Below are 15,179 nucleotides of genomic sequence, written 5' to 3' on the forward strand. Positions count from 1 at the left end.
GACTGGGAGCTTTAGGTTGTTTGGTGGCTGCAGTCGTGGCCTGGCTTGCGTCAATGGACAACCAGGAAGATCATCTCGAGCAGGGTTTGTGAGCCTGTGGTGGGACATGCCCTCTGACTCACTCCCTCTCTATGATTCATCCACACTACCTTCTGTTAAACACACACAGATGCACACACTCCTCTGCTCTGGCTTCGTTCCAGCCCTCCATATTCTTGAGAATTCAGCACAGGGCAAACTGGGTTAAAGAGATTTAGTCTATTATTAATTATGATAATTTCCCCCTGGGACATCTCGCATACCTCTTTACCCCCCCAGAATGACACTTAAGTTGAGTTAAGTTTGATAATATATACCAGAGAAGGCAATTAATTAATGTCAAATAGCCCACGGACGTCCCATTTAGGCTTGCAGCAGGAAAGCGGGTGTTGTTTACATGAGTAGGGAAGGAAGGAAGGAAGGAAGGAAGGAAAGAAAGAAAGAAAGAAAGAAAGAAAGAAAGAAAGAAAGAAAGAGGGAGTACCTGTCGATGTCACTTCCTTCCCTAGAGTATTCCTCAGCGGCTCTTCCGGTTAGTGCAGATATCCCTGCAGGCAAGCAGGAAGAGCGAGTAGCCTGCTTGAGCTGTTGCTTTTAGAGGGACTGGCTGGAAACATGCAGTCGGGACTGTAAAAAGATCGTTCTCCTCCGTATTTAACAGAGTTGGAGAGGCAAATCAGAGGGTGAGTGAGAGTGTAAAGATGGAGGTCAGAGACTAGGCTCGTGTGAGTTAGTTTTTTTCCTTCCCTCTGTGCTTTCACGTGAGGTTGTCCTGTGATTGTTGAGAGAAAGACCTTCGAGGGATCCGGCTGTCGATGTAAACATGCAAGTCTGCTGCGCTGTAGCTGTGGTGACGGGCTGGGGCTTAGCATGACTGGGTGTTTGGTAAGTGTTGACTCTATCGCCCTACTATCTTTCGTTTTTTCCCCCTTTTTCTGCCTTTCTTATTGGTTGATTTCCCTCCCTCCTCTTGTCTTCTTCACTCCTTGCCTTGCTCCTCTTTTTCTTCGTCTCTCTTCTCAAACTTCTGTTTCTGTCACTGCTGTAGTTGCAGCTGCACAGGCTTTGCCAAGATGCCCAAACAAGGAGAGATTCACCAACATATTATGACTGCATTCTCCTTTTGTGTTCATATCCGTGGACTTAAGTCTTCTCTCTGTACTACTACTACTAACACGTCTTTTGCCATTAATCTGAGGATTTGGTCCTGTCGTGCAGCAGTTGCTGGTTATTGGAGTCCTGTCTTTGCTCTGCGCCTCTTTAAAAGCACTGATCCACCATCAGGATGACACATCCATAATGGTTTATTACAGACCCCATTTAAGTCTTTAAATGTCAATGTTTTTCTTGCTGCACTGCACAACTTGCTTTGAAGCTCAAACTGTATTGTAATTTAAAATGAACTGTACAAATTTCCCCTTTTCAGTATTTATTATCTTTATTCAAATTTAATTTAACCAAAGGGGGTTGTTTCAAGGATTATCGGAGACCTAGTTTTTGTTATCTGTTTCATCTTTAGTGTAATTGAAGCAGTGGGAGGCGGCCGCACTCGTCCAGACAGTCTTTTGTGTGGATTCAGCAACCACAACGTCCCTTGTGTGTCTTGTCAGATGTAGTTTACTTTTTTTGTTTTTTATTATTACATAAAACCACAGATGTCTTATTATATTTATTGGAATATTTAAGAATATTTTGTTTAGTATAAAATCTGATTTAAAAAAATATGTTATTTCTTATTTCTTTGACTCGTCTGTAAAAAGTGGTACCGTTTTGCGAAACTCTGTTGTCAAAGAAATTACTCTGAATGAATTTCAATTATGATTTTAATTTCATCCTTCCAGTGTGATGTATTGCCAAAGAACTCTGAAGCTGTTCTGGAGGCTCGTGGTAGCAAAGCACCTTACTGAGACACGTCAGTTTAATTTGTCACCGATCTGTGCATCTGTAAAGAGCTGACAGTGACAGACTCATGTTGTTAGCCATAAATTAGCAACTCAGTTGACATCTCAACTAACATTTTGCCGTGTTAAAATGCTGCTGGAAATATCCAAACTGCAAGTCGAGTGTGTATGAATGATACAAGCAATGAGGTTAAGCTGTAAAATTAAGATCTCCAAGATTTCCAAGGTGTGATTTATGGAGAGCATGAAAAGCTCGTCGATGACTAATGACGATGTTGACTGTCTTTAATTAGAATAGAATACAACCCACATCGAATCAGTCTCACGATGACAGGGAGGCGCATGAGGACAGGATTTTCCGTGTTTTTTACATTTGAATTTAATCAGTTTAAGCTCTTCTCCTTCAGTTATTGAAGACTTTTGGGAAAGTGCTGACTAATAAAGCAAATCGGGGAGCCTAATAATAGTGTTTTTTTACATGTCTGCGTCTAGTATTACGGTAAAATATTCAACCTCCACTGGTAGACACATTGTTATTACAAGTTGTTAGTGTACCGTTTATTATTTTAATAATAAATAACAATTCTTTGAATTTATATCTATTTATATTCTAATTATTTATTGGTAATATTTTGTTTTACTAAAGCAATGTTAAAGTCAAGCCTGATGTCGCCTTACACACAAAACAAACTGATCTCAGTCACTTCCACACAGTGACACAAACAGCTTATTAATTAAACACTGGTATCAGATCGGCCGATGACTGAAGCCCAGGTATCAGTATCCAGATTGAAAAAGTCGGATCAGTGCATCCCTACTGATGTGTGCCATTATCTCCATATTTAAACGATTATCACGTCGAACAACACATCATGTGAACTTGTTTATTTGGAGCATAACCCGGCCCTTAATGTCGGAATCAGCTGGAGAACTGTTCAAGCTGGATACAACTGCATCTTATAGTAATATTTCTCATTTCAGTCGTTTACAACTGTTTGACGAATAAAATGCTTGACCGCGTTTTTGTCTGAGCTCACACTGTGTGTGTTTACATGCAAATAAAAATGCCACATCATGGCCCGATTAGGGGTGCTCTCTGCGGTGATTTAGTATTGGGCGTGAAGAACGCACGTTTACAATGTCAAGTTCTTTTACATTTGACATTGTCTTTCCTGCCTGGTTGAAGTACTTTGCAACAGCAGGACACCGAACAATTTGCAGTTGAAATGAACAAAAGGTCATAGATAGATGTTGACAGGTATGAAATGTAGTAAAAAGTTGAACGTGTGGAAGGGCTCTAGAATGTTTCTTCCAGACCGATCTGCAAGATAAATGGCTTGAAATACGTTTTTGTAACTCCCGCTGGGAAGCGCCTTCGGGTGTGACCAATCATGGAAGGAAGCGCCAATGTCAGCAAATGTATCAAGGCTGAGATATACTGAAACATCTCAGTTTAGAAGCGCTACCTTCAAATGAGCAACGCATGTAAGTCTCTTTTGCTTGCAAACTCACAAAGAATAGGAACGTTTGACTTCCCTCATGGGCAAGAGCTATCTGCTACAAAGGAAACACGTTATTATTGCTAGATAATGATTAAGTGTTAAAGCATTTCTGGCACTTCCATTCAGGTGTTCTTATGCTCAAATTTAAATACACATAAAGTAGCATATAGATGAAACCTTTTAGAGGCTGTAGATGTTGGAGTATCCTGGCAGTTGCATTCAGCACCCTATTCAACAGCATTAGGAGAGCAAGCCAGGCGAGCATACAGGAGCCTTTAGGTTGGCTCCCACTGATCAGGCATCAGTGAGTGTGAGGTTAGCCCTTTAATAAAGAGCATGTCAGTGATCACTTTGCCCTCATCTCCGCTACCTACCGCGTCTCCCAGGAGAGGAGTAGCTGCGTCAAATTTGATTTCATCCTCACCAAGCACTCCTTAATGTACACACACATCTTCAGTGGCTTCTCAGTATTCCTATTTTGATTATGTTTGTGTTGCAGCATCAATAGGCTGGGGAAGCTGAAAGCGTGGGAGGGATGGTAGGTGATGACAAGAGAGTAAACCTCGCTATGTGTAGTTGGCATAGGGCTATTAATGTAAGCCTTGAAATGTCGAGGCTTTTTGCAGCAATGCTGCACCTTTGCAGCCCGTAAAGGACTCAACATATGAAGCAGTATCCCTCAGCAACTTTCTGTGCTAATGTCAGAGATGAACAGTTTGTACCTTGATGGAAACAGCTGGCTAATGTCCATTATGTCCAGCACTGACAGGTGTCATCCAGAGCGATGAAAGAGGTTTTGTTTTTGTTGTCGACATTCATCAGCCGCACACTTGCCACATTTTGTAGTAAGTGTGTGCACTTCTGTGTTTCTGTTAAAAAGGCTCTTATTTTGGCAAGTACCTTTTTAAAAGTGTTTACAGCCGGCGTAGGCAACATTAGCCACCACTGGCTTAACCAATAGCACACTAGCAATAAAACCGTTTGCAGTTTGTGCCCTATTGTTCATGGTAGTTGGATGGATTTTATTCCCAACCAGCATTCCGCTAAGACCCGCCCTACTCTGTTTCTGATTGGCTCGTATTTATTGTCTGTTTCGCAAAATGTGTTAAGTTTATTGCTGATGAACAAGATTGGTGGAAAGTTGGTGATTTCAACTCCGATGTGGATGTTTTTATATATCGTGCTCTCACATATACGTAATTACTATGTCGAAAATATGGAGACAAATTATTTTATTATTTTTTTATTTTTTTTAAATGTTGCTATACACGTTGCCTATAAAGATGTAATACAATCACAGATCCATTGGACATTTAAGTTCTGATTTGATGTCATAATTCAACTTAATCGTAACTGTAATGTTGATATTGCACACTGAGCAACAAGAACATTTCAAAATGGCCCCTTGTTTACAGCTATAAGAGTTGCAGACAGAGGCAGAGATTTATCCTCAAACGCAAGTCTGGTGTCAAATTAGTCCTTGCGATCCTAAGCGCTGATGAGCAGATCATTTTCTAGAATCAAGATTGTGGTTTCTTACCCGTGTAAAGCGCTGTGTTTCGTTGTGTGCTCCTCTTCCTCCCCCATCATGGGGCTTTGCCCTCAGAGTAATGCTGTCATTAGCTGTGCCTGGACATGACTACATGCACCACACTACTGGCAAAAAGGGGCCTCTTAGGCGTTGCCGCACTATGGTGTTTCAACACAGCGCCTTCCAGAAAACACCACAGTGGAATTTTCCCACTTTGTTGGAGTCCCGTTCCACATGAAAAATCTGTCTGCCTCCAGCTTCTCCCCGGCAAACTGGAGCTATACACTCTGTGACCCCGTTTTCCTCCGAATCAGCACAGGCGCACACACATATGGACTCGTCGCAAAGCCAATGAGCTGACCTTGCTTTGAGAGCTACAACTCCAGCACCCTCTTCTTCAAGGCTTGATGAGCTGGCTGAAATATTACCCTCTTGTGATACCAGTGCAAGTCTCCATAACGTTTTTAATGAAGCCAATGTCATCTTTGTCTAAGTGACCCCAGCTTAAGGACTTAACAGGCGGGTCGTGGGCAAAGCTTCAAGGCAGTGCTTTTTCCCATTTATGCAATTCCATGCCATGAGCACAGCAGAAAGGTTGAATTCTCTCTGCAGGCGATAGTGTCTCTTCCACCTCCATAGCAGAAATAAGGACTCTAATTACAATCGACTAGTGATTTTCTCCACTCCTCGGGGCCTTATCTGCCTTCCTCTCCCTAGCGCTGCCTCTGTGACACAGGCAAGGAGAAATCTAAAGGCATAAGCATTCTGGCCTTGATTATAGTCATAAAAATGGAAGCCTGGCTCCGAGCAATTACCCCACGGGGGAGCAGAACAAGTACAAGAGAGAGAAAAAGAGAGAGACCGATCGAGAGGGGAGGGATACAGGTGAAGGAGAGTGCTCGGATATACAGAGGAAAGACAAAACGCTCCGATACAGAGGGAGGGAGCAGAGGGTGGTGAGTGAATGGAAGAGGACAAAAGAGAGCGTGAGCGTGATGGAGAGAGGCAGAGTCAGAGAGGCTGTCACCTGTGAATGGTGCTCTGAAGCGCTGTGGCAGGAGGCTGTCAATGCAGCGGAAAACAGAAAGGAAAGGAAGCGAGGAAGAGGAGATAAATGTGACATGGTGTCAAAGGAGCGCGTCTGTGTGCAGCCTGGGCCCGGCACACTGCTGTCGGTTTGAACCCAGCCCAGGGAGATCTCTCCCCCCCCCCCCCCCAAGCTAGCCTGTTAATACTCATCACCGTCACTGTCATCAGCATCATCGTTATCACTATAATCATTGCCACAGTCAACAGCGCACACGGAGGACCCGGTCACCGGGGAGCAGGAGTTGTGCTCAGGAAGTTGGAAGCACCGTGTAAGATGCTGCTGGGGCCGCCCTTGGAACGGCACGCGTTCCAAGTTTTAGGAACTCCGCCGGGTGAATCACCAATGAGGTTTTTACGGCTCTTCTATCTCTCGAATGAGTTTCTCTAAATGACTGATCTTGAGGTAATCGCACGAGTCACTGCAGTCTTTGTTCACTACAGAAACCGCCGGATTGACAGCCCCTGGATTGCTTACTCTCTTCATCTTTGCCCAGAGCAATGTTCTTCTGTGTCTTGTGACACAACGCTGTTGATCTCTCAGTGGAATTGTTCGTTCACAGGTCTGCGTGAATTGCACTGGCTGTGTGATTGCACTGCCGCAGCATTTTGGGTTTTTTGTTCCAGCGGAGGAGATACAGATTGCCTTTTTTTTTTTGTGAGTTACTCTTATTTATTATCTGCCACTATGCCTTGGCATTATTATCAGCAGCGTCACCTACGAGCTTTTGTTGAGGTTCAACAGCTTTATAGTTTACTTTTTGTAATTTGCAGCTATAAGTCCTGTTTTTGAATTCAGTCTTTCACACTTGTGCTAACAGCACCAATGACAAGATGATGCTGTTAGATTAGAAAACATTGTTTTCACACACAATAATCAGGTGCCACGTGCACTTGAAGCCAGGTTTATTATAGAAGTCAAGGTTTTTGAAAGGAGAAATTGTGTCCACCGATTCACAGAAAAATTGCTAATTGGTTCCACTAGTAATGCTGCATAAATTGTCTTTTAAGGTGTAATTATGTCTGGCTTTGAATGCTAATGAGGCAGAAATGCAAAGGCGTTTACTGTGAAGATTTAAGTGTGAGGGGGAAGAACACCCACCAGCCTTTGCATTGAGCCCTATTTCCAACATGTTCCTTTTTCACCACCTGTACCAGTCACACCTCGCTTACAGGGGCCACAAACAAATCGTTGAAAGATTTACTTTAGTTCAATCAACACATTTTAAGATTGTCGTTGGATCTGTCGGGAACTGACATGATGTTTCTTTTTTTGCGCTCGCCCCCTCGCACACAGTCTCTCTTTGTCATTGAGGGTCTTTCTTTTGTTGTCAATCTCCGGCAAGTGCTGGCTGCAGTAACTTGCTAATGCTGATGACAGCTCCTTTTATTCAGCATTCACCACACAAATGACAGTTTCTATAATGGCATTTCATTATCAAGCCAAATTGTAATTTCCTTTTCATGCTCAAATATATGGGAAACAATGTTCTCAGGGGTCTTATACTCCTCCGTGTCAGCAGCAATGTTTTATCTCAAATGCTGCCAACATGAAATTATTTTTGGAGTGATGCGGTCTGGTGAACAATGTTTTTAGTCTGTGCTTTTTTTTAATAGAGTGCAACAACTAACATTTTTAAAGATACATTTAAAATTAACAAAGAAATTTCAGCCACGGATCAATGGATTACACTGTATTTTGGTAAACACAGAATCATAAGCAGCTAAAGTGTACCGGTACAACATGGAGGTCATCACGGAGTGAATCATTATTGGACATGGGAAGCCAGCAGTAAATCAATTTTCTAACAGTATTCATCCTGCTTTTACCTTGAATTCCATGTCTGTATACAACTGCCGTATGCCAATTTCCTCTCGATAGAAGAACTTAAAAAATAATTTTAGCTGCTGCTCGACAAATTCCCTGCTATAAATGCTTGTAATGCCGCATTAGAAATCCTGGCAGAAATGATGTTCTATTGTAAACTTGCTTTTCCATTATCTGAGAGTGAATGATGATTTGCATTTCTGTTTTTTTTGTGGCCTCTTGTCACATTATCAGCTTATACAGTACAAAAAGCTCTGGTGCAGCTGTGGGTGCGAAAGCAATTTTCTCCCTTGGATTGACCTATATCTGCCGTACACTCTCTTACCTCAGCAAGCCACTTTACAGTATTTTTTAAATGTCTTTCTATCCAGTGTGGTTATTATAATTCTGCTGTGGTGGCATGACGCTGCAGCCAGTTTCCTCAAACCTTTAGTATTGTAACAAGGTGACTTTGTGGCAGTTTTTGTAAGTAATTGCACTGCGTGGTTCCTTCAGGTCTGGTCACACAGCCTCTTCTGAGGCCAGTTCTTTTTTGTTTTGCTCACACCTCAGGCCTGCTTTTCTGTCCCTGCTGCTGCAGAAAATCCTTTAACCTCTGCCGTCATTCTCCCACTGCGCGACAGCGTCGGGAATGGGTCTGCCACACTGCAGTGAGGATGAAGAGCTGTCAAGCCTCATTGCCACTTAATGAGCAAACATATTTCTGGTAGATTCACATCTTTGGTTAAAAGGGAAAAAAAAAGCCATCTGCACCAGTTATGCAAAATGGATCTGAACATCACAAATGAACATGCAAGCCCATATCTTTCCAGGCCCAATTCACAGCACCACCGAAACACACTTTGCAACAGATTCACATGGGCGGCGCTCAGGCTAACGAGAACTATTAAGGATAAGATCTCAAGTCTTAATTAATAGAGGGATTTGGGCTCTCACTACTAAGGATTGGGCAGCAATTGCTCTGATGTATTGCTCACAATTATTATTCTGTCACATAAAGGAAGGAGCCGAGTTACCGAGCATAATTTCACACATCGCTAGCACAGCATTATATTATCCTAATTTATCATATGTGGCATGTATGATGTTGTAGGTTTCTTGTTTTGCATACAGGAGGTGAAATGATGCATCTGTTCGGTAACTAGGTCGTATGCATGGTGAATCTCGCATGACATGGACATGCATTCCTGTCCAGACATTGACCGTAAGAGAGGTGGCATCACAAATCTAGGTAAATGTTTTGTGAATTATTTGGATAAATGTAAAATATGACTTTGCAACCACGCTAGCTACAAATACACATCGTGTTATATCTGTTTTGGACGTACAAATATAGAGCCGTAAGCGAGTGGAGCGATTTTGGGACACGGTGTGGGTGTTAAACTCTTTTGCCCGCCATAAATTCATGTTGCCCATGCTGACTGTGTGCTGTATGCGAAGGAACTACCAACATTTAGCAGCCAGCTTTCAAATCAAAATATTTGATGCAATAACTTTTTATTCTGCAAGGTTTAGCAGAATGACATTCCTATATCATAATATTTCATTTTGACTTAACAGAGAAACATCTGGCATAATCAATCTTTACATTCATGCACCCAAACCTGCCCAACAAAGCATTAGATATGCATTAAAATGTATTGAATAATGTATTGAAAGTTCCCCAGAATAGAAAGTTGTAAGCAGAAAAACACGGTATAAAGCAGGGTACGGTACATGTTCCATTTTCTGTGGTTGTCCAATTGAATGAATTTACGAGGAAGTGACGCAACAATTCAAGAGTGTGCTGGTTGACCAATTATTGTGTGAAAGATGTTTAAAAAACATTGCATCACTGACAATCTGTCCTATCTTGTTTGAAGAGCTCGGCTTGATTGGCAAGTTTGTGTACGAGTCAGAAGCCTCTCTTTTGGATGCTTTCTGCTCCCACAAAAAGATCTACGGAACATCCTTAAAGATTATATGGTTGTATTCTTGATTGCTAGTTTATGCCAAGGTACCGTCTTTCTCTGGTGAATTCAAGTATACTGTCAGCAAGGCGATATATTACCATTTATTATGTCGCCGTTCTGGAGACAGCCCTAAAAGGAGGCATTCGTTTTTTAGGTTTTTATTAGGTTTTTATTATTTGTGTACAATTTCACACAAATTGTACACTGCATATACAATATTTCAGTTATTGATTAAAAATCAATCCACGATGGTGTAGTGGGGCTGTTTGTGTATGTTATGTCGATATAGCTGTATGACATTTGGGGTTTATGTGTGCGTAAGCTCCCTCGCTTATCTATGCTGCACGGGCGTTCATGTGCTGAACCAGCAGCGGGCAGAAGCCACTTCAGGCATTTCAGATGGGTCTTGTACTGTCAGCATCCATAAAGATGACAAGGGAGCCTGTATATTGGTAGCGGGGTCTGCTGCCATGTGTCATCTGTTTCTTTAGGGCCCATCTGAGGACACAAGGGGGACAGGATCTGATTCAGCTCTGGGACTAAAGGCAGACCAGCAGGCCCAACAGGCTCATTGTAATGTCAAATAAAAGCGTTGGAAGCCTTGTTGGTACAGAAAGGCCGGCCACCCATTGTTTCTGTCCTCCCTCTTCACGCCTGGTACCGACCAAGGCTGCGCCCCCACTCGTTAAATAAGCATAGGCCTTGCTTAACGACCATTACCACTGTGCTCAGTCTGACTCGGTGGACTGTTACGGTGAATAGATGTGTCCTATTCTGTGCTGGGGCCAAGCATGGAATGAATTACACAGAGTAGAGAGTACTCCTTCTCCATGGCTAATATGAGCCCCACTTAGGAGTGTCATCCTTGTCCCCGTTCCATCAGACCAGGGTCCACTTTGGCACACAGCCTTTGTGCTATCACACACTAATTATGGATATTAGCTAAATCTATTACAGATGTATCCTTGTTCATAATAGTCTTAATGAGTCGTTGGCAATAAGGAAAGTCTATTGAAATGTGTGTGAGAGAATCCAAGCTTTGGAACATTTGTCTTTTGCTAAGGAAAGCCTGAGGATGGGATAGTAAAGAGGCATGGCGGCAATCCTCCATGCCGTCTGAGAGGCCAGTGAACTGTTTCATGGTTGGCTGTAGGATTAGAACGAGGAGGCCACCTGACCTTTTGCCATTCTCCAGCTTCTGAAAAGGGCTCCAAGTTTAATGAAAACAACTAAATGAATATACAGTACATAACGGTATATAACAAAAATCAATACAGCACACAATGATTCTACAACTGATACCGGCTGAAACCAATTTATGAAGCGATAGAAAAGACCTGGAGGATAGAGCTCCACGCAGGAAGCTTTGTACTTCCTCCATGCACCTCCAGAGTAAGAACACAGCAGGGTTGGGCCGGGCATCCGGGAAGATGCTGACCGCTATAGCCTGGGAGCAGCTTTGAATATCACGAGTGACAGAGACTTATTCTGCCTTACGGCTGCAACAGATGCCTCTTTCGGCTGCGCTCGATCAATATCGCAGAACGTCTAATCAGCCGGGTTGAAGGCCCGGCCACTCTTTTTGTGTGAAGTATCAAGAAAGGCAGAGCTGTTTATTTCTCTTGTGGCTCACATGTGCAACTGTGTAATGAGAAGTGCCGCATAAGATGAAGCTGCCGGACTTGACGAGGTGACGCGCTGCCAAACAAAACAATTGGATTATGAGCTTAAAAGAGGGAAGGCACAGAAATGGTGGGCCAAGAATAGTGACATTTGCAGGAGCAGGAAATCTCCGTCTTCATTTGGAGAGTGTTTACTGTCTTTTCTTTTCCCATAAGCGTCTGCTACATATTCATACATGACTCGCATACAGTAACTATAAGCTTTACACACGAAGGATTCACTTAATCTTTTAGTTGTATGTATGGGTGTTTGTGTGAGGATGAGTGGAAATCCATATTTATGTTCATTTGCATTTATACTGTATTTGTCTCATTTACACTCTTCTACAATGGCCCAGTGCTCCCAGACTGACATATCTAGTGGGAGTAAACTGTAGTCAAATATTCGGATGTTAAAATATTCTCTCTGTCCTTGCTGTTTTCTGTGCATGTGTCCATATGGATTACACCCCTCTCTTGTCACTTCCACCATATGTTCTCTCTCTTGCACATTGTTGGCAGAATCACACACTGGAGTAATTCCAGATTTGTATCAAGTAGACTGTTTTTGAGTCATCTCTCTCTCTGTCTCTGTCTCTCTGTCTCTGTCTCTCTCTCTCTCTCTGTCTCTCTGTCTCTGTCTCTGTCTCTCTCTCTCTGTCTCTGTCTCTGTCTCTCTCTCTCTGTCTGTGTCTCTGTCTCTGTCTCTCTCTCTGGCTCAGTCTCTTCTCACTACTATTCAGTGTCATCTCTCTCTCTCTCTCTCTTATACATTGAAGGTGAAGCATTAAGTCCTATTCCTTGTTCGCACCGTAAAGTCATCTTATTACCACAGCACCGTAAATGCACACAAGATACAGGCGTCTTTGTGTGTGTGTGCGCGTGTGTGCAGAAATGGTGTCTCAATAATTTAAATCTTTTGACCGTCTCTTGTGGGAAACAGTCCTCCGACTAGCACTGCCCCATTGTGCATCACTTAGTAGGACTCAGCAAGAACAGTCCACGTTGTTTGTGAACTCTGAGTGTATTTCTATGAGGAGGAGTGTGTGCCGGACCAAGAGGTCAGAACTCAAGATTTCTTGGTAAAAACAAAAAACGGCCAGTTTCTTAAAATGAATGCTGTGTCAAAAGCAGCCCATGAATTGAATAAGTCCCTCTTCCCTTGACATTCTGCACATAGGTATAGAAATACATTTCTGTATTTTGATCACTGAGCCACACAAAAAGTAAGACTGTGAACAAGAATGATTGTTTGGAATGGAAAGTTGAAATTGGCAATTTTCATGGGGCTAAATCACTCAGAAGGGGGTTATGTGTCACAAAGAGGATTTATGGCTCATTTCTTCTTCTAAGTAAATCAGTGTTTTGGCCACTCTATCTCTGTCCTCCTCCTGGAGCTGTGATCTGCACTCTGTTAGCTTGTGGGTGTGTTTTATGTATCAGGAATAAGCAGGCGTCGGGATGATCCCTGCTGTTTCCTCAGGAGTCTGGCCTGTGCTCGGCGATTAAATGATTGGGATAATGATCTCAAAGTGAAAATGTAATTTGCTCAATCATTTTTTAACACACAGAGGAACTACACTGCTTTCTGGAGTGTTTCGCCAATAGTGATAGTTTAAAGGCAAATTGCATTTGAAGACTTACATTAACGGAAATGGTTGTTCTTTAAGGCAGAGCATGTTTTGGACACATTGGCCAGCACAAGTACGAATGGTCTTCCCTGGTATAGTTACTTACATATGTGTTCTTTGTAACAGCTAATGCAAGCTTAACATTTCCTGCCGCTGCTTCACATCACAAGCTTTCCACCAGGAACTCCTGCCAAGCTTTTATTGAGAAGCAGCAACAGAAAACTCATTTTATTTGTCATGAAGATAGAGCGGTGCTTTGTTATAGCTGCACTATTGCTCAGTAAAAAAAAATTGGTTTTCCAACAAGATGTGGACATATTCTGCACTGCTGTGTCAGTGAGTTGAGTTTGAATATTGCAAAAAGGCGAACGTGACCGGAGGAGAAAGCCGCTGGCATGTGAGCTGCAGGCTTTTACTGTGCAAACCAACACATCTCCACCACGTCGTGAAGGTAAACAATAACTTGTTCTGTACCAGGCTGTCCTTTTTAGTATATGTAATAATAATATGGATGTTCATTTCCCCATCCCATGAATGAAGGTCTATCTTATCTCATCTTATTTGCTGAGCAGCACAAGATGTAATCGGGCTTGCTCGTAGCACCGCGCATGTATCTCAGCGAGATGAAAAAAAAAAAATGTCATTAAGGAAATAGGACTTAGCAGCTTTCCCTCCCGCATGCTCCCTCTCACTGCAGTTAGGCTTCACATATCTGCAAATGAGGTAGAGGAGAGGAGAGCAGTGGAGGGTAAAAAAAAGCAGCAGCATGGGGGGGGGGGGGGGGGGGGGGGGGTGAGTAGAGCATGTCTTCAATGTAAAGGAGCATTGAACAGTAGGTGTGGAAAGTAGCTGGTCTTGGTGTCGTAGAGTGGCCAAACTTCCTCAGAGGTCACAAAAGAAGCTGAGAGTCTATTTGTGTGTGTGTGTGTGTGTGTGTGTGTGTGTGTGTGAAGGCAGCTGACTGTGAATGTAATTGACCATGGTAATGGACATTACATGGCACAACTAAAGATAGCAGGGCGAGGATCCTGCCATCTAGAGTTATGGTGAGTGAGGCCTTTTTGCAAGAAAAACATGAATGTTGGTGCTAGTTAGAATTTTCTCTTTATACTGCCGTGGTAGTGGTATGGGTGAATAAAAAAAAAAAGTTGTTTCTACAGCCCCTTTCACACTGGTCAAATAACAGCTAACATCTTAGGCTTTTGTATTTAGTGGGAATGGTTACAGTTGGCAAAGTAGGACAAATTACTCTGCTGTAGTCACAAGTATTAATTGCTGTGTGACACACGTTGTAAATAAAATCAACAGGGTTGTGAAACAATTACTATAATTCATTAATGTACAAAACATATATACAGTAATTACTATGCTCTCCTCACAGCCACCAGACTCTATTCAGACAACAGAAACAAAATAAAACTCATCAAAACCATCTTTTAGTCTTTCCACTGTTCCAACCATCACAAAATCTGGTTTGGGAATTTGATAGAGTGACTGAATAAACAACAGAAGTAAAAGATAGAGGTACGCAGTAACATTTTCACTGCTTCTGGTGCATCCATGCTGTTGAACGTGACCCACAAGAAAACAAAAAAACAGAAAGGCTTACCCGTCTACTGCCAGTAGGAAATGAGTCTATTGCGTGTTTTCCCGTGTTTAAAAAAAATCTGCATATACAGTCTAATTTTAGTGGAAAAGGGTAGAAGGTATGCAAATTAGTGCCCGTGTGTGTGTGAGTGTGTGTGTGTGTGTGTGTGTGTGTGTATGCAATCATTTTTTCCGTGTACTAAAGCCCCTGTGTGGATCTTATGAGTGTCATGATGCAGTGCTTGGAGCTAGAGAGCTGTGCAAGTAATGGCCTCGCTCGGGCTAGATAATTAGTCAAATGCTGATTTCTACTCGACTCCCATAGGAACAGTGCCACCAAGGCTAAATATCACCCACTGAAGTGGTGCTTATCTCTCTGTGTGGGCTGGGGAAATAGCAGTACCATATAGCCTCTGTGTGTGTGTGTGTGTGTGTGTGTGTGTGTGTGTGTGTGTGTGTGT

General features: G+C 42.6%; 1 protein-coding gene across 1 annotated transcript in view; it reads left to right on the forward strand.

Annotated features, from left to right (window-relative positions):
- LOC116389791 (plakophilin-4) overlaps nucleotides 1-15,179 on the forward strand; it is a 68,695-nt gene that overhangs the window by 15,619 nt on the left and 37,897 nt on the right. The gene's annotated exons all lie outside the window — the stretch shown is intronic.

This window comes from Anarrhichthys ocellatus, unplaced genomic scaffold (genome assembly GCF_004355925.1).
Source record: "Anarrhichthys ocellatus isolate YVR2014 unplaced genomic scaffold, GSC_Weel_1.0 scaffold20, whole genome shotgun sequence".
Taxonomy (NCBI): Eukaryota; Metazoa; Chordata; class Actinopteri; order Perciformes; family Anarhichadidae; genus Anarrhichthys; species Anarrhichthys ocellatus.